Raw genomic sequence first — 20,093 nt, 5'->3', positions numbered from 1 at the left:
TTGTAAATTTCCCTTAAAATATATTCATATCTCGGGAATGACTATATTCACGTCTATATATACTTGTTCTAACTGGTTTCCCATGTGGATCTTTTATGAGATTAACCTCTATTACATACATATTTACCCTATTAAATATACATTTAACCCCTCATGTTCCTCTCTTGGGATCATATCACTTTTGTTACTCGAACTTTCTACTTTTCACTGCCTTCACTCATCTTGAGACTTTTTCTTGTATTTGAAATAGTTCTATGGTCGAGATGTGATTCAACTTCTCTCCATCAAAACCAATCTTGGATTTTTTTTATTTGTATATGAAAATTTAGAATGGAAAAAGACCATGCATGGTCTGTACATAGATTGATTTTGTTGTTTGTTTAGCTTCACTATTAAATGACAACTCATCCTAGCTTATATTGCACTTGCAACTGCTTGGGTTATTGCACTTTGGGTCGACTTCTTTGTTCATTTGGTAGCTCAACTTCTATATTGCTTTTGGGTATGACGTTTATGGTCACAGGGCTATCATTCAGTTGTGTTTTAGTTCAAACCCTTTTTCGGCAGTTGTGTTTTAGTTCAAACCCTTTTTCGGCTGCCATTCAGTCGTGTTTTAGTTCAAAGCTTTTTTCTTTGGTTTTGAGAAAAATAATAATGGTTGTGGGCCTCTTAGTTTTCTGGTGTGCAAACCTGATTTTTCTCATTTATTTTACCTCCTTGACCCCCCCTCTGCACATGTATTGGCCATGTGGCCTCAAAACCATGGGTTAGCATGTTAATGTGTTACCTCTTGTTGCTGGATTTGAATGGATCTCGTTCCCTATAATTTTTAGCAACAAATTCATGGGCTTAAATAATTTTTTTAATGGCTTTCACTTGTTACAAGGCATAACAAATTTTGGTATGTTCGAAGCCTTCGACAAACCTAAGTATGCAATGTTTGACTCAAGCATTTGTTACCTCTTTACATCTGATATGATTTTGAATATAAATACTTGCTTGAACATAAAAAGCCTACCATGGGCCATGTCTGGGCCTTGCTTTACTTTACTTTGTACAGGGTGGCTTTACCTTGTACATGTTGACAAACATCTTTTTAGTTATGTTCCCATGTTAGTCATATATTAATGATTGTTTGTTGTTGTGGGCACAATACTTCATTTGTTTAAGTTCATGACTCAAATATGTTTGGTTGCATTCATGGATGTTATGTTGCACATTGTGTATGTTTGAGACAACAACAATATCATTCATAATGCATAAGGAAGTAGTAGTACCCTCTATGAAGTAGTCTGATAGCTAAGTTTCTTATAGGATCACATCCAGTGAAGTTAATAAAAACTTGAAGTTATTTGAGTTTTTAATGCAGTTATGGTGCCCTAATGATCCTATAAACAACATGATCATGTAGGTCTTGCTGAGACATTTCCAACGATACATCCTTCTCTTAAAAACTCTTCTTGAATAAGAAGTTATGACCATTTGAAAATCATCATTAGTTGGAGTCTCAAACTATAGGAAAAAACCCAAAATATTAATGTGTTAAAAAGTGTGCACATTTTGGGTGCATCCATGGTCCCTCGACTCTTTCAACAATGGATCTTAGTAGAACATACATGACATTTAACTCTGTTAAAAGTCAAACAACTTTTGTAGATTAGATGAATTTGATAACTAGATGAAAAGATTAAATGATGGATTATGTCAAAGTTGCATGACAGTTAATCAATCCCGTTGAGCCAATAGACAATTGACACATGGCACACATTGGTTGGGAATGTACGTGGTAGATACATGACACATGGCATACGATGATTGGTCAAAAATGATGATGTGGACTCTTACGTGCATGACACGTGGATCTCTTTCCCCCTCAGCACTGACATGGCAACTTGGACATGTGACAATGTTAAAATTGGAAACTAGGGTCAAACTCCATGTGGGCCTCCTTATTTATGGCAGTGGATATTTTTCTTGGATTCCTCTTGTGGAGAGGTGTAAGTTTGATCTAAAGATCATCTGATTCCGACATGGATTCATGGAGATATGAATTTATTTGTGTTATGTGACAATTCGTCAAAGTCGGCCTGCAACCAAATTACCCCCACTTGTCTTCATGGTGAAGATCTCTGATGTTTGATCTCCTAACTTGGCAAGTCAAGTGTTGACTTCAAATGTATATGTACTATCTCTCTCTCACTACTGAACTATTAAAGAATATAAGAAGAATTGATCAAGGGTTCCCCACATTGGGGTTTGTCCCTTGCCTGCGCCGCATCTTGTGTCCTCGTCTTGGCTTGTTTTATGATGTTTATGTTTATATTCTATCTGCACTTTACTATCATGCTGATGTGATTGCTAATTTGGGATTGATATTGAGCTAAAATGAAAAATTGAAGTAAATTACTCTCAGCATAAAACATACCTAAAAATAACATACAACAAAGTACAGGTCGTATGTGTGATGTGGCAACAACGTGGCATGACACGTCAACAAATAATATCAACAAGTTGATGTGGTGCCACTAGGGATTTCCATGTGGCAAGGAGTTTTGGCAGGTTATGATTGGTGGAAAGTCTGAATTTGGGTGGCATGTGGCACCCCTCATGAGCTACCATGTCGCATGAGGGCATCATCATGCGGATGACCAGGGACCCCTAGGGACCTAGTCTTGAGGGATGGTAGTGTGGTCATTGTCATATGGAAAAGAGACAGGTTGAGTATGGGTGGCGTCGTTTGCAAGCTCTAGATCGTATGGATTCCATTGATCAATCGTTAGAGCACGGTCATATGATAAACCTGTTAGCCTTGTTTAAGCCCCGAGTTTCTAGGCATGAATATTGGAGTATAGTTCCCCCTCCCGGCTCTGGATCACATAGTGGGCCCCTCTCTTTCTCTCCCCCCTCTCTCTCTGTGTGTATATATATATATATACACCCATGTTTCTCATCATACATATTGAGAAATCTAGGGGGCACAAGTGTAGGTGATTTCTCTTTGATAATTTCTTGTGATGTATTTTTACTTTACTTGATTAACTTCTTCTTTCCTTTATTATTATTAGTGTTTTCTATCATCAAACAACTACCAAATTATAAAGAACAATGAGACAATAGGACACAAGATATAGGCTATCAACCAGGGCCAAAACCTCTCCAACTGAGAGGAAAACACACCCAAATCATTCTCTTCTTATAGAATTTCAATTGACGAATTCCAAGACCTATATTCCTTGACCAAGACCCTCCAAGACCAAGTCATCCTTCCTTCTTGATGAGCTTTCTTTTTAGCAATAAACTTGACCTTCCAACAAATTCTCCAGTAATTTTGACCCCAACAACAATTTTTACAACTTTGACCTAACAACTTAAACAAATTTGACCTAGAAGCTTCACAACTTCGACCTTGATGCTGCTTCAACAATTTCTACCTACTAGTTTCACAACTTCGTCCTTGTAGCTTCGATGTAGCTTCACAACGTTGATGTAGCTTCACAGCTTCGACCTTGTAGCTTCACAACTTTGATGCAAATTCTGAATTTCATAGCCCAGAAACTGTAGAAACCCTAAAGAAAGAGAGAGAAAGAGAGAGGCCCAAAAAATTCGATCTTGATCTTCTTCATCCTTTTCCAGCTTCTATTTTGAGGAGATCGAGACTTGCTTGAGTGAGTGAGCAAATGAAGTCGAATTCCTTATTTATAGGCTTGGGAGGGGCACAGATTGCTATCTTGAGTCTAACTAGTTCCTTCATGTAGGCTGATTTGATCTTTGTCCCACGACAAGCTCTTGGAGGGTCTTTTGACTCTATTTTGACTCAATAAATTTTTCTTTGCAATATGTAGCATGCCCAAATCGGTCTTCAATATATGATAATGACTCAATTGACTTTATGACAAACCTAGAAGCACTCAATTGGTGCTTGACCTAAAAATAAATTTTCCTTGAGCATGAAACCCATGCCTCAATAACACAAATAATAAATTTATTTTCCTCTTTTCATTAAATACATAAAATCACGGTTACATATACCATTCTGAACACTGAACCTAGTTACATATTTCAACAATACACACATTCGAAAACAAGAATATATGGACTGAGTTCAGAGATGATGCGAAGTATATAATTTTGGTTTTGTTTGGCTTGTTTTGGTTACATTTGCATATTGATGTGAAGCACATAATTTTGATTATGTTCTGATCACATTTGCATATTGATACAATGTATAAGGTTATGGTTTCATTTGCTTTGTTTTGGTTATATTTGTGAACAGTGTGGTTTTGGTTCTGCCTGGCTTAATGGTTCCATTACAATGAAAATCCTCCATATCTAGCGTAGTTTTGGCGGACGTTTGTGTGTGGTATTTTCCATATAAGTAGAGTTTGTAGCTAAGCTTGTTGTCAATCTTCTTGTGGCCAATTGGAACACACCCACTAGCGACACATCGAGTGCTTGGTTAAATGATTGATTGTCCATTAAATTGGCACGTCAGATTGGTAAGGTGGTCCGAAGAACCCATGTGATGTGGATTGACATGGGTGACAATGATTGGTCAGTTTGACTACATGGACAAAATATAAGCCTTGAACTCTATGTTCATGACATGTATGTTGTATAATATGGTAATTTGGGCTTTACACCTTATTCATTTGAACTTTTGTCATTAGACTTTCAACAATTATATACCAAAGGAATTACCCCACAAGCAATATCGAGTAATGCAATTGGTATTGAGTCCCAGTGAGAAACCCGAGGTCATAAGTTCGATCTTTTCCCGGTGACAAGTTGGGTTTGTATTTTTTATTTTTATATATTTTTTATTTTGTTGCACTATTAGCAAGTAAAACGTGTGCATTCTATAGCATTGATGCCAAAAAGTGTTCAATTTGTAGAAGCACATCCAAAAAGAGGCAAATTGTAGATCTCTTTATTAACATATAACTATATATGATGATGGTGGATCTAGTTTGAAAATGATATGAAATAGAGGTCCACAAGTAGTTGAAGGAGGAGGTGTGTGCCTCCACTGAGGTTGGAGCTTAGAGCAACACAGAGCCCTCTCATCATTGAGGTTGGTGCGTCAATCAAGCTGTAGCTTACAATGAGCAACTGCTTACATACTTTCGAGGTTGGTGTCTCAATCTTGTTGTATCCTATGATGAGCATCTGCATGCATACTTTTGAGGTTGGTGCCTCAATTAGGTTACACCTTACCATAAGTGGCATCTTGCATTTCTTGGGGGTGGTTGCCTCAAGCAAGTCAGAGCTTGCAAATATATGTAATGAATTAAAGCATATGAAGAAGAATTTGTGGTTTTCTCTCGTATGGGGTTTCACATAAAAGCTCGCGTCTCTTTGTGATGTGTTGACTTCTTAATGTGTTATTGATGTGATGGTAGATTTATGATGCATTGTTCTATTTGATGATATGATGCTTATGGTTATGATTCATTATTATATGATTGTTTGATTATGAAAAGTTATGAAATGGTAAAATTTATCTCACACTGATTCACCCCCCCTCTCCATGTTGTTGATTTTTAATACGTCTGATAAACTGATAATTACTTACGATTTATTAATTTAATGTTATTTTCATTCGCATTCATCATAAAGTAGTTACATAGAAGACATCAATAGTAGAAACAAAATTCCAGTAGGATCATAAAGAGACAACAAAACAAGAAACATAAGAATTTTACCTTGGGAAATCCCATATGGGGGAAAAACCCAACAACCTTTTCCTTAGAGAAATTAGTCAATTCAACAAGAGATACAACCTTATCTTTCCAATGAAAATGGAAGTCAAATTGAACATAAAAAGACCTAGGTCAAACCTAGTTAAGAAAAATAAGTAGCCTCGTAAGCTTGGTCTGTTGTGCCTCTGTGATTAGGTCTTCTACCCAAGAAATATCTCTAATTATAATTCGACCTTTTGCCTAGTTCAGAAATTGGGTCTTCTGTTGACGGTGTTGGACCCGCCAACATGCCAGGGGATCTCCCCGGTAAGAAGTCCCAACTAAACCTCAGATCATTTGGTGTAGGAGTCCCAACAATGGGTCGTACGGTATCACCTTAACCGTGGTTGCGCGCAGAGGCAAGTAAGATGTCCTTGTTGGTAGCAAGGGTGTGACATATGCAACAAGTCAAGGAAGGTGCATGAACGGTTCTAACACACGGAGGGTGAGGTGAGTGCACCCCTTGGAAACCTGTGAAAGCACGGAGTTAAGAAGGGAACACACGAGCAAAGATGCATCACAAACTGGAAGGCAAGTAAGCTAGCAATCCAAAGTGATGGTTAAACCAACAACACATTTCAGTAAGATTCATACATACTTATATAGGAAAGCCATACATGCATAAGCAAATAGATACATATGTCATTTAGAGTAAACAAGATAACTGAAATATAATACGACATATGCATGAAACATGCTGGCTCTGTTATATTAAGAAGTGAAAGTTCCACTCATACAATACAACTATGACCAACGACTAGTTCCGACAGTGGAACGTTACAGTCATTGCCGCTTGCTCCTCCAAAAAGATATACTAGCTATGCACAGTGGAGAAGCCAAGGCTTGTTACAATACTATCGAAACTTTCTCTAAGATACTCCTATCAGAAGCTTTGCTAACCAAAAGCCTTTACAACGCGTTATGAGGGACTATATATAGCAAAGGGTGGGGTGACCCTTGACATTCCCCTTTGCGATTATTTATCTACCCTTATGACTCTTCATCTACTCTATCACTGTTACAGCCCACTATTGACACTTGAACTTCCACTTGACAAGATGTTACATACAATCTGAACATGTACCCATGTGAGACAAAATATGCTTGAGCAAGCCATGCACGACATCACTATGATTCAGACAACTGTAGGAAGACCAGCTCTTCGACATCCTCACAATGGTCGATGGTGGCGAACTGATGCCAAGCTTGGTAGTTCGTGATGGTGTTCGTGTACTATGTGTTGACATCTTTCTGGGAACGAACTCTTGCTTCCATTGCATCTAGGTATATTGCTCTAGCTCCTCTGCCTAACTCCTCTAATAACATGCACATCATTGTCTTCAGTGTGGCTGGACCAGTGACATATTAATGCATGGTGTCTGCACTGATCACCAAGTCTGCGTTGGTGGCTATGCGCATCAACTCATCAAAGTACGAGTCAAGCTCCAGTTGGACTTGTGCCTTCATCTTTGCCTCGACGAGTGTCCCAATAGATGGAATCACATGTGCGCACACAACAACATCCATACTCCTAAATATCCGTGCATGGGAACCCTGCAAACTACTAATGAGCTATGGGAGATCTTCATAGTTCTGGATCTAACTCCGAATGCGTGCCTTCAACTCGACTGCTCTAGGCTTCATCATCTTGGGCAAGTGTAACGGGGCTCCCTTGTATCTCATTGTCCATGTTTGCATGTAGTCAACAACAGTATGCATGTTTGACAAGATACGTGCTCTCCTAGCACATCGTTGTTGCCAACTGTTGAGATGGACAACTGCCTTATGCATGGTACCAAACTTGGAATACAACGCCCACATGACTGTCTCAAGGGACGATACTTCATCTAGTATCACCTTCTTCAACTCTGCTCAGGTGGATGTTGTAACCATTTCTCCTCCCTGCTTGGCCATCTGTAACTCCTTAGACATTCGCTCGTTCTCTGCTATCAAGAAGCGAACACTTGAGCTAGTGGCTTCGACATATGCTTTGGTAGCATCGACCGAATCTGTTGGATGCTTGCGCACGCCAGACATGATCACTCGTTCTTCAAACTGCGTAGGAGACGTGTTGTCCTCCGGAGTAAATTCTATACATGATCGCACAACTCTATGTTGTGACTCATCGAATGATATGTTGTGCATATCTTCTTTCAGATTGTCTCCAAGGATCTCAGTGTCTCCTTGGTCGCTTGGGACTTGCTCTGCTTCTGGATCTAGTGAAGCTCGTGGGTCGACCTCTTGGTGGTAAGCCACGAGGTCGATGTCTTGCTTTAACTCTTGCTGTGCCATATGTGTATCCATCTCCTCAAGTGCTCGTTCAATCTCTTGAGCGAAGCTCTGCTCCTGCCACTGCTCACCCATCCTTCTTTGTGCCAGTTGTTCAGATGAGTCTACTACTTGTACAAGCACAGTTTCATCTGTGTGTACATGTTGTGCCCCCTATTGTACGTGTTCTTGCTGCGCTTCCTTCTCCTGCTTGCGCAGTGCCTATTCCTTCTGGATTTTTTTTTTCAACTCATGCAACTCCTTCACTATTTCCTCCATCCTCTGTTTTTATCTCTGCCTTTGCATGGTCCTCCTGTCGCGTTTTTGCCTCTTCACCTCTATTGCCAAAGCTTCCTTTTGCACAAGTGGGTCTGCTCTGAACTTGCAACTTTGTTCTGCCTCTGTGCTGTCGACATTCTTCCTCTTGCCTTTGTCATGCGCCAGTATGTTTACCTCTATTGCTGCTGTCGCTGGTGCTCTCCTAGATGCTGCTTCACGCTACTTTGCTAACCATTTCACAATGATGCACACTGGTTCATTGAGCCTGGAGAAGTTGTAACAATATCTCCATGGGTATTCCTCCGCCCAAGGACATGCCCCGTGGATCCATTTCAACTGTACTCTCGTGCAGTGGTCTTTCACAATACAATGCGGGTCATACAGATTGAAGCTTCGGATGTCGAAATGATATTTCTTGATTTCCTCTATTTCGACATCTACATGCTTGAGGTTCCATATCTTGTATAACCCGATCCGCAATGGAAGAGTGGGCCAAGGTGCATTCTTCTTCTAGTACAGTCTAGCTAATAGACCTGCCGAGATGTGGTATGATACTTCTTACATGATGAACTTGTCCATGGCAAACTTCGGGAAAACAATGCGGAGGCTTCTCCGCACTGTACATCTGTATAAAGGTGCCAGGTGGTGAGACACACCAATCCGCTATGTCGATCAGTGCTTCCGTTGCTTCTTTCGACATGAAAGATGGATCCTACTCAAATATCATCTTGTACATCGGGGTGACAAAATGATTTGACAGTTGTGTGATAAATCCTCTGACGCTGCATTCGGACAACATTTTACAATAAGTATTCATAGAGGTCTTCGTTGTTGTCCATTCCCACTTCAAGCCGTGGAACTCCTGATGGGCACAGATTGCATCCAAGATGTAAGGGGACATGTATATTCTGCTCGTTGACCTTTGGGCCGCTGCCGAACTTCTATTACCTGTTCTTTCAGCTTGTGAGCCAACATGTCAGACCAATTGCATGCTTTTCCTTTACTGGCTAGTTGGTCTAACACGGTCACCCAACTCTGCGGGAAGGTCTCCGTGCTTGCTTGGCCATACAAGCGACATGCAAAGATGACCAAGTATTGATATGCCTTCCGCAGTATCTTCGTCTTGTAAATCTGGTTGGGTGTCATCCTGAATTTGGCCGGCTCCTTCCCTCGCTCTTCAAGATATCCTTGGAGTTGGCATTATTGCTGGTCATGCTGAAGGGCGTCTCCATGGTGATCACTGGCTTCGACAAATGGTATATCTACTGAAAATCCTGTTCCCTCAAGGTAGCAATCTCCGTCTTGTTGACACTACTCAATGTCATTGTCTCGGGATCAATGTGTGAGATGATCCAATGTATCATGTCTGGGCATGGGAATGCAAGATACCTGCATGCAATCTGGTACAAGCTGGACTTGTGAATGTTCACATAGACTTGATAGTCTTCGAGATCTTCCCCAAATGTGTCTGAGAATGCGTCATTGACCTCTTTCCATTTCATCTTGATGTCCTTGTTTACGACCAACTTGATGTTTTCATAGATCGGAAAATCCATAGACACTCGCTCAATTGCTGCTCTAGTCGCACTTTTGTTGTTGTCCTTTGATCCTGAATTGCTGAGAGATGGATGAACACCTACTATATCTAGAGACATGGCGACATGCATGGCAAGAAATTTGTCAGCTAAAACCAAAGAAAACTTGGGGAATGACATGCAACATACCTAGGGACTGAATGGCAAGGATTGCACAATTTTCACTAGGATGCCGGGAGACTGACTGTCGGCATTACGAAAAAGGCAACGCGGACTGTCGGGAGGCTGGTTGACTACTAGAATTGTGCAGTGCACAATCCAGACTTGCCCACTGGGTGCTAGAATTGCACAATGCGCAATTTCAGTTGGCAAGTGATGTAGGCTCAGGGATTGCATTGCACAATTTTCTAGGCCAGTAGTCACTGCCTCTCATAATTGTGCAAGGCAAGACTGGAGAACAGTCACTGGCCATAATTGCGCATTTTCTGGGAGGAAGGCAAAGCCTTCCCTCTCATAATTGCGCAATGGTTTCTTGGTGAGGCAGAGTCCAGGCCAAGATTTCCCAGACCCATCGACGGGTAACTGAAAACAAATGAAGATGTGAATGCATGGCGATACTGACTGTAAGCAAGAGTGAATGATCATGCATGCAAACAATGAATGCAAGATTCAGAAAACAAAACAACATGCATGTGTGTGAAATGAGTCGCCGAATCGGTGACTGTTCGTGTAAAACAATGTCATGCATGTGACAACAGTGAGATGCTAACGAAAACTGAAACAATACTTGTACAAGCTAACATGCATGCAAACAACAGCAAGCATTCACCAAAATCAAGCAGACAACACTCACACAAGCCAAAACACAAAAAGCGATATAAATGCTGCAAAAGACAAATAAAGCGGACTTACCCGGAAATACCTAAGCTGGATGTGTCAAAGACTCCTAGATGTGTTGTGGGATGTTAGAGCTCCAAGGTCAATGTGAAGAATGAACTCTAAAGTGTCGAATAAATAAGTTTGAGTCTCATGACGCGCATGCCACAAATCTAAGAAAAACGACACTTGGAGGAAAGCTTCTAAAACAATCTTTGCATGTAACCTCCAACTGCTAAAAATCGCTCCCTAAAATCTAGGGATTCTTTTTGCTATTTCGAGAAAAAACAGTCCATGCATGCAAGTTAATATTTCTCAGCCCCAGGTGGAACCGGTCAACCTGAGGGCACATGCAACAACCTGCTTGACTGAGGGGAATTTTTTTGCAATTTATGGGAGGATATTGCACTGGTTGTCTAGAGGGATTACACAATTTCTGGGAGGAGCAGTTGACTAGTGCCCAGAATTGTGCAATTTCTAGGCTGAGCTGCATTGTTGGGCCAAATTGCACAGTTTTCACTACAAAGCCTGTCTGACTGGATTGCGCAGTTTCTAAGTCCAGCACACTGCTAGTCAGATTTGCACAATTTCTAGAGGGAAGACTTGTTCCCCTCCAAAATTGCGTGATTTCTTGAGGGAGCTGCTTAGCCAGCGACTAGACCAAGTCCAGAGTAGTAGCTTGTGAGGGGAGTGAAACAAGCTACATGCACAGGCTGACAAGCTGTTAGAAAACCAATGAAGCTCATGTATTTGATAGTGCAAGACATGCTGCTGAGGATGGTTGGTAGGAAGGCTCGAAAATAAAGCTAAAACAAAATTTTGGAGGGTGGTTGTAGCCACTACGACACTTGGCAACACACTGGTATAATTCCAGCTCTCTTAATGGGCTTTGTTCATGAAAAGAAAGTCTAACACCTCCGGAAGTATTGTTCAGTTCGCTGTTCGTCTTGGTTTCCACACTTGCTTGATTGTAAGATGTAGCATCTACCAAGCTTTTGGTCAGTTGACACACATTCCAAGCCATGTCAACACATTTGTTTCGAATGGGATGAGGGGTATATTTGTGCATAAGTAGTATAGTCGTTAGAGTTTTAGTTTCATCTCTGGTGTTGCTCCGCTGCTAGCAGACCTGGACAGTACCCCAACGGAGTCATGCAGGGACCGAAGCATCGCTCAGTTGCCAGTGAGCCTGGTCAATACCCTGGCAAAGTCACTTGCATCACCTCTCTGTGCAGGAAGCCTTTCTCTTCTTTCGCCTTATTCATTTTTCATTTTTTTCGAAAATTTTCACTTTTTTAATTTTCATAATTGTGCATAGAACTTATTCATTTTAGAGGCAGAAAAATTTGTTCTTTTAGAGAAGTACTTTATATATACCTCTGACGTGCTTGTTGAGGTTTCCCCCTCAGCTTACTTGTTATATACCTAGGGGGGATAATATGGGGTACCAAGGGAGGTACCCAAGGTAATAATGTAATAATGAGATGGGCCATAGTAATAAATAAGGTGGTTAACCCATGTCATGTAAGGGACCACAAGTAGTTAATAATAATGTAATGGGCCCATGGTATTAGTTGATGGTATGAGGGAACCATGGTAATGATGCATGGTATTGTATGTATGAGGCCTATATAAAGGCTAGAGACTCCACATGGAGAGATATGAAGATGAAGAGAAGTATTCTTGTATGAACAGGGATATGGCTTGTGGAGTGTTCTCCTTCCTTAAGGAGTGAATGTATGGTGTTGCCCTACATTAAGGGTTTGATCAATAAAGAAGCATTTCATCTTATTCTTGGGTTTCTTTGCATTATCTTATATTTTCATATCTGATCTATAATATTTTGGGTTAGATCTACAACAATTGGTATCAGAGCTACAACAATTGGTATCAGAGCACTTTCTTGGGCAAACCGTGGAGAATTTTTTTTATTTTTTTTGCAGGGATTTTTGGGTGGCGAAATTGAAGGAGTGAATGTATGGTGTTGCCCTACCTTAAGGGTTTGATCAATAAAGAAGCATTTCAACTTATTCTTGGGTTTCTTTGCATTATCTTATATTTTCATATCTGATCTATAATATTTTGGGTTAGATCTACAACAATTGGTATCAGAGCTACAACAATTGGTATCAGAGCACTTTCTTGGGCAAACCGTGGAGAATTTTTTTTTATTTTTTTTGCAGGGATTTTTGGGTGGCGAAATTGAAGGAGTGAATGTATGGTGTTGCCCTACCTTAAGGGTTTGATCAATAAAGAAGCATTTCATCTTATTCTTGGGTTTTTTTGCATTATCTTATATTTTCATATCTGATCTATAATATTTTGGTTAGATATACAACAATTGGTATCAGAGCTACAACAATTGGTATCGGAGCACTTTCTTGGGCAAACCGTGGAGAATTTTTTTTTATTTTTTTTGCAGGGATTTTTGGGTGGCGAAATTGCAGATCAGATCTGTACGTTTTGGTACAAGATCTGCAGAATCTAATTATAGATCTGTATTCCTTGTGAAGAAATACCCAAATTCAAAAAAAAAATCAGTTGAATCGGAGTCCGGATGAAGGAGATATCGCTGATTTAAAAAATCAGTGGGGTTGCAGACAATTTTTAGGGCAGCGAGTTTGCGGCGCAGATATAGAAGTCTTGGTGCCAGATCTGCAAGATCTAATTGTAGATCTGGAATCCTTGTGAAAAAACACCTAATTTCAAAAAAAAAATCAGTCGAATCGGAGTCCGGATGAGGGAGATATCGCTGATTTAAAATCAGCTCTTTTTGTAGAAATTTTGGGTGACGGCGGAAGAGTAGCAGCGCAGATCTGGAATTTCAAGTACCTGGATCAAGATTTCTATCACATGGGCAGATGTAGAGTGGTTGTTCCATTTCTAAAAACAGGTTATAATAGAGATTCTGAGCAATATTGACGGATTTGTGACCATTTCAATTTTTTTGTGATGGCGGACCTAGATCGGAGTTCGAGGAACTTGTATAAATTTGACGGTTCTCACACGTCAACATGGCTAGCACAAATGGAGTAGTATTTCAGATTGAATCATATCCTAGATGATTGGACTAAGCTCAGTGTGGTGACCAAGTACCTGGACAATCAACGATGGATATGGGCGGAATGGCATCAGCGTTGCAATGGACCTTTTCAGAATTGGGATGCCTTCAAAAAAGCTCTTATAGAGCGCTTTGGCCGTAAATCTAATCTTGTGGATAAGCTCACACAGACAGACACACAGCCTAGCAAAGATTTTATTTTTACAGAAAAGAAGGAAACTATGGAACCTAAAGGGTTATTTCCTACTGGTATATCCTTATTGCAGATTCATGGATTGATTCAGAAAGAGAAGATCATTGTTTCTATCAATCCTAGTTGTCAACATAATTTTATCAGTGTTAATTTGGCAAAAAAATTGCAAGTCCCAGTAAAACAAATTGAACATACACAGGTTGATAATAAGGATGTTCAAATCTATAAGGATTTGAAGCTTTCTATGGATAAGTATGTGTTTCATGGTGATTTTTATGCTTCAGATATGAATAACATGGATGTTGTTTTAGGATACCCTTGGATGGAATTAGTGGGTACTACCAATATTAATGTGCAGAAGAAATTCCTGAAGCTCTGGTATAAAAAGAAGAAAATTACATTACAGGATATTTCCATTAAGAAGCAGGTAGAGTCCAAGGAGGCTGAAGCAGAAGATGTTCAAGGGACTGACATATCAGATGATGAGCCTTTGATGATCGACAATCAAACACAAACAGAGGCTGCAGAAGCAAAGGTTACAGGTGATGATACATCAGAGGAGGGCTCAGTGGTTGAAGTCATATTGACAAAGAAGACACCACAACAGGCACCACAGCAGGGTGAAGTAAAGAAAAAGCCATCGTGGGTTAAAACTTCAACATATCATCACCCACATCACCCAGCAAGACAACAATCAAGATGGCAACCAATTAGCCACATGGACAACAAACCCCGCAGGACAGATCGAGAGGAACAAAGATCCACCTACTACACATCCACACAGAAGAGCTACCGCAGTCAACTTCCATCGCAAGCGAGCGAGGCACCAGCAAGATCGAGGGTTCACCTTTCTCTTGGATGGCTAGATGCACGTGCATGGTATCAGTGGACTACTCTTTTGAGTAGATCTTATTATTTATGTTCTTCCCATGTTTCGGGGACGAAACATGCTTAGGGGGGTGGAATGTTATATACCTAGGGGGGATAATATGGGGTACCAAGGGAGGTACCCAAGGTAATAATGTAATAATGAGATGGGCCATAGTAATAAATAAGGTGGTTAACCCATGTCATGTAAGGGACCACAAGTAGTTAATAATAATGTAATGGGCCCATGGTATTAGTTGATGGTATGAGGGAACCATGGTAATGATGCATGGTATTGTATGTATGAGGCCTATATAAAGGCTAGAGACTCCACATGGAGAGATATGAAGATGAAGTGAAGGATTATTGTATGAACATGCATATGGCTTGTGGAGTGTTCTCCTTCCTTAAGGAGTGAATGTATGGTGTTGTCCTACCTTAAGGGTTTGATCAATAAAGAAGCATTTCATCTTATTCTTGGGTTTCTTTGCATTATCTTATATTTTCATATCCGATCTATAATATTTTGGGTTAGATCTACAACAATTGGTATTAGAGCTACAACATTACTCTACTTGACTAAGCTGACAAGGATTAACCCAAAAAAAACCGACTAGAGTAGGTGACACTAGTTAGCGCGCAAGCGTTGTGTTTTCACCAAGGTTCATTTTGAACAGTACGTATTTTCCATTGACGTATCATGGACTAAAGATAAAAAGTTCTTCATACAGAGGTAGGATGAAAGATAACCAAGTATTGATAACTGCACAAGTCCTCTTGTACTTCACCCAGCTCGTTTCAAGAGTCGCACACGGTTTCATGCGAAACTAACCTACGAACGTAAACAAGCAAACAAACAAAAAACAAAGTGAAAGCAGAAGTAAATGAAAAAATCAAAGAAAGTAAGAAAACATGAATGCAAGCAAATAGACATGCAAGGTAAGAAGCAAACATACATGCAAGGTAAGAAGCAAACAAACATGCAAGCAAAAAAACAAAAAAAAAACACTACTCCTACTCCTAAGCTAACGGTGCATGGGCCTGATCATGTGAAGTGATACTTCCAATGCAACCACCAACGCATTGGTTGACCCATGTTAGCGAAGGCATGGTTCGCGAACAATGCAATTGTGTGAACCAACGAACATGAAAGATATAACAATGAAGACAAACACACTCCAAGTTTAAATGTGTCCACAGAACATAATTGAGTGCAAGTACATGACATGCATTCCATGGACTTGTCACGGTGTTGTGCGACACTACGTGCAATTGTTAAGCATACACATACTCTTGACTGTGACAGGCAAGAAAATGAAAGAAACAAAGACAACTTGCGTCGCGCACATGTGCTTGCCATGTAAGATTCCTCCAATGCATGAGCGATGGGATCGTGTAGTTCGAGTGGAGGAAGCATGATCTGTGTGTGAAATTGATCTTCATTGTATACAAATGAGTGATGAGGAGCCTTGGGTGTTTCAACAATTCCCTAATCGGAAGTGAAACCAACCTCAGGACAGCGAGGGCCTGACATAACCATCAACTTGGGTTGAAGTGCCTCAACAGTCTATGGGGTTTCGACTTCATCGACATATAGATCATCATAAACAAGTGGCTTTGAAAAATCAACTGCGATAGAATCATCATCGTGATCAAATACGAGAGTAAATAGATCATGACATCTACGATTAACGAAATCAATGATTTCATTGGCATTCTCATGATCTGATGAATCAAACAGAGGGGTAGATGAGAAATGGAAAAATTCACCCTCTGTGTTTCTGAAAAAGGTAGATGAAAAATCAAGTGGATTTTCAATGAATAATTTGTCCTCTGTGTTGTCGAATGCTGGAGTAAAATCTGGTGTGTTTTGCGAATGATCAACAATGGGTGCATTCGTAGACAAAGATACACATGTGAAATCATGGATGGCAGAATAACCGAAGATGTCCGGAAAAAATGGAGGCGGCTCAGAGATAAGGGAGTCATCCTTCGCCGAGGATTGATGTTCAAGTTCCCAGTAATACTCTTCATGAATGACAACACAGGTTGGTTGTGCAACACCAACTCCGTCGATGGCTTGATCCTCGTTCACAACAAGTGTAGAGTTCGGAATGGAAGAACGCAAGACAATGTCATCCAGAGGATCATTCGAGTATGAAGATGGAGGTTGAGGTACAAAATACATGTGATAACCCAATGGACTTGCAACCAAGCTTGCATGAAAATCGGAAGGAGAGATGTCGGGAGGATGTGATGGTTGAAAAGATGTGTGCACATGCTCTCCCACATCACTCTGTGATGGTGGAGCTGTTTGATGAGGGGACGACGAACAGTCACTTGTGATAGTGACTGTGCTCGTTTGTGATTACGCAGCTCCAACACTGAAGTATGCTGAGCAGGCTTGATCTCAAACTCCTCCTTGGGATTGATTGATTTGTCAAGGCAATATTCAAATTTATCCACAATATATGGGAATTTCATCTAACTTTTCGGAGCTTGAAACTGCAACACACGGAAGAATTCCTAAAATTCCATAGGCGATTCATGTGGGGCCTTCCGTTGTATCAGTTTTTGGTCAAGAGGTTCTGGATCAAAATAATGGAAAGTAGATTCAATGAGATCACATAACTACTCAAGTGAGTGCACGCTGCTGGGAGGCAAACTACAACACCACTGTTGTGGGGATTCACGAAGTGTGTATGAAAGAAACATGCTGACCTCTTCTGCATAGAACTCCTCTGCATTATCAAGGAATGCATAGAAGTCTTCTAAGTACTTAGGCTAGGCTACTACACCTTCACCATCATACATGATTTTGGACAAGAGATCAAAAAACTCCCTCGTGATATTGAGAGGTTCGGCATGCGAAGGACATCATGGAGGGATGAGTGTAATGGTATCCATGATAGATGTGCAAAGGTTCAAAACCGGATGAGAGGAAACAATTTGTCATCTAGCCCTCCTTCTAGTGCCAAAAATGTTGACGGTGCTGGACCCACCAACATGTCAGAGGATCTCCTTGGTAAGAAGTCCCAACTAGACCTCAGACCGTTTGGTGTAGGAGTTCCAGCAGTGGGTCGTATGGTATCGCCTTGACCGTAGTTGCGCACAGAGGCAAGTAAGATGTCCTTGTTGGTAGAAAAGGTGTGACATATGCAGAAAGTCAAGGAAGGTGCATGAACGGTTCTAACACATTAAGGGTGAGGTGAGTGTGCCCCTTGGAAACCTATGAAAGCACAGAATTAAGAAGGGAACACACGAGTGAAGATGCATCACAAACTGGAGGGAAAATAAGCTAACAATCCAAAGTGATGGTTAAACCAACAACACATTTAAGTAAGATTCATACATATATAGGAAAGCCATACATGCATGCGTAGGCAAACATATACATATATCATTTAGAGTAAACAAGATAGCTGAAATATAATACAACATATGCATGAAACGTGCTGGCTCTGTTATATTAAGAAGTGAAAGTTTCAGCCATACAAGACAACAATGACCAACCACTAGTTCTGATAGCGGAGCGTTACAGTCACTGCGCTCTGCTCCTCCAAAGAGATATACTAGCTCTGCACAGTGGAGAAGTCAAAGCTCATTACAATACTCTTCAAGATTTCTCTAAGATAATCCCATCGGAAGCTTGGCTGACCAAAAGCCTCTACAATGAGTTATGATGGACTATATATAACAAAGGGTGGGGTGACCCTTGACATTCCCCTTTTTGATTGTTCATCTACCCTCATGATTGTTCATCTACTTTATGACTGTTACATCCAACTGTCGACATTCAAACTTCCACTTGACAAGACGTTACATACAATCTACACATGTGCCCATGTGAGACAAAATAGGATTGAACAAGCCATGGAAGACATCATTATGATTTAGAAAACTGTGGGAAGACCAACTCTTCGACATCCTCACGATGGTCGACGGTGGCAAATTGATGCCAAGCGTAGTAGTCCGCGATGGTGTCCGTGTACTCTATGGTGACATCTTTCTGGAAACGAACTCTTGCTTCTGTTGTATCTGGGTACACTACTCTAGCTCCTCTATCCAAATCGTCTAATAACATGTGCATCATTTTCTTGAGTGCGGCTAGACCAGCGACATACTGATGCATGGTGTTTGCATTAATCACCAAGGCTACATTGGTGGGTATGCGCATCAACTCGTCAAAGCACAAGTCAAGCTCCAGTCGGACTTGTGCCTTCGCCTTTGCTCAGTGAGTGTCCCAATAGATGGAATCACATGTGCGTGCACAACAACATCCATACTCTTGAATACTCATGCATGGGAAACCTGCAAACTAGTGATGAGTTGTGGGAGATATTCATAGTTTTAGATCTAACTCCGGATGCGTGCCTTCAACTTGACCGCTCTTGGCTTCATCATCTTTGGAAAGTGTAACGGGGCTCCCTTGTATCTCATTGTACATGTTTTCATGTAGTCAACAATAGTATGCACGTTTGAAAAGATACGTGCTCTCCTAGCACATCGCTACTTCCAACCATTGCGATGGACAACTGCCTTATGCATGGTACCAAACTTGGAATACAACGCCTGCATGATTGTATCAAGGGACGATACTTCATCCAGTATCACCTTCTTCAAATCTTCTTGGGCGGATGCTGTAACCAGTTCTCCTCCCTGCTTGGCTGTTTGTAACTCCTTAGCCATTCGATCGTTCTTTATTATCAAGAAGCGAACACTCGAGCTAGTGGCTTCGACATATGTTGTGGTATAATTGGCCAATGTTGCTGGATTCTTGTGCACATTAGATACGATCACTCGTTCTTTGGACTGCATAGGAGACATGTTATCATCCGAACTAGAGACTCTACGCGATTGCACAACTCTATGCAACGACTCATCGAATGATATGTTGTGCATCTCTTCTTCCGGATTGTTCCAAGGATCTCAGTGTCTCCTTGGTTGCTTGGGACTTTCTGTGCTTCCGGATCTAGTGAAGCTGTTGGGTTGACTTCTTGGTGGTAAGGCATGAGGTCAATGTCTTGCTCTAACTCTTGCTGCTCCATATCTGTATCCATCTGCTCAATTGCTCGTTCAATCTCTTGAGAAAAGTCCTGCCCCTGCAACTGCTCACCCTGCTTGCTTTGTGTGAATTGTTCCGATGAGTCTACTACCTGTAAGGGCGCAATTTCATCTGTGTGTACATGTTGTTCCCCTTGCTGTACCTGTTCTTGTTGTGCTTCGTTCTCCTTTCTGTGCAGCTCCTGTTCCTTCCGGCGTTGCTCCTTCAACTC

This window comes from Pinus tabuliformis, chromosome 8 (genome assembly GCF_031772625.1).
Source record: "Pinus tabuliformis cultivar Carrire ecotype Pingquan chromosome 8, CPIR1, whole genome shotgun sequence".
In the NCBI taxonomy this organism is placed as follows: Eukaryota; Viridiplantae; Streptophyta; class Pinopsida; order Pinales; family Pinaceae; genus Pinus; species Pinus tabuliformis.
The sequence above is the reverse complement of the archived record's forward strand: the minus strand, read 5'-3'. Positions refer to the sequence as shown.